This window comes from Fulmarus glacialis, unplaced genomic scaffold, assembly GCF_000690835.1.
Source record: "Fulmarus glacialis isolate BGI_N327 unplaced genomic scaffold, ASM69083v1 scaffold10515, whole genome shotgun sequence".
Lineage (NCBI taxonomy): Eukaryota > Metazoa > Chordata > Aves > Procellariiformes > Procellariidae > Fulmarus > Fulmarus glacialis.
Genome location: NW_009211146.1, coordinates 50,355 through 51,437, shown reverse-complemented (window position 1 = coordinate 51,437; position 1,083 = coordinate 50,355).

Below are 1,083 nucleotides of genomic sequence, written 5' to 3'. Positions count from 1 at the left end.
CCGTGGTTTTGGTAAGTGATAAATCCCTTTGCTGAGCAGGTGAGAGCAGACAGGGAGCTGGACTCGACTTTCTGCTGTTGCATATAAGTAAGGGGATGGTTTGGGCAGGAAATGCGTAAAATGGACAAAGAGAAAAAACATCAAAGGACAGAGAAGGCGGCAAACTTGTGATCTCAGGATGGGGAGGGAGGGCAGGTTACTGTATTTCCTGCAGTGGTGGTGGTTTGTTGGGCACCCGGTGGTGTGGCCGGTTCTCAGTGGTTCAGATACCTGCACTGCTCTGGAGATGCAGGTGAAGGGATCTGTGAGTCCTGCAGGAGGATGGCTGAGGTTGGGTTTCCCCAGGCCTTAAACATCCCACATGTGTAGCTGTGCTTTTTTACATTAAAAAAAAAGTGTGGGGGAGAACTTACGCAGCTCCAGTGCATGGAATTGTGCCTATCTTCATGAGGATTTTACAGAATAATACCATCATGTGCCAAAACCCACAGTTCTTTCGCAGTGCACGGTCTGTGTCACTGTGGGTACTGACCTAAATTACTCTGAGTAGTTACAGGTAGGTTGGGTTTAGCCTCAGGACGTATCTCTCTGCACTTCAGCAGCTTTTGTGAATGGCTGTGACTTCCGTAGTAGAGAAGGAAGCTTTTCACAAACCGTCTTCGTGGTCTTTTAGCCCTTTTATGACATCCATAGAGCCTGCAAGAAAGGGACCTGCAACTGGCAACCAACTTCTGGCCCTGAAATAGTTTTATCTGCAAATTCTTTTCTGGTGTAATTTGTCTGCCTTACCTTCCCAACACGTCAGCCTCCATCTGAAGGGCTAGTCCAGAGAGTAACATTTGAAGGATGATTTTTATTTCCAGCCTCCTTTCTTGCAAATAACTGCTGCATCTGTTTTCCTGTGCATTCATCAAAGTGTTTGATCCCTGCAAGTTCTGTAAAAAGATCCAGGTCACTCAATAGCAAACAGTTTGATGACTGTCCCCCATTAACTTCGGCATGTGTTGGTGGACTCTGTGTCAAGTCCTTGGGTCTTGACACATATCAATAACTATTGTATTTGTTTTGCTCTGCAGTGGGGTT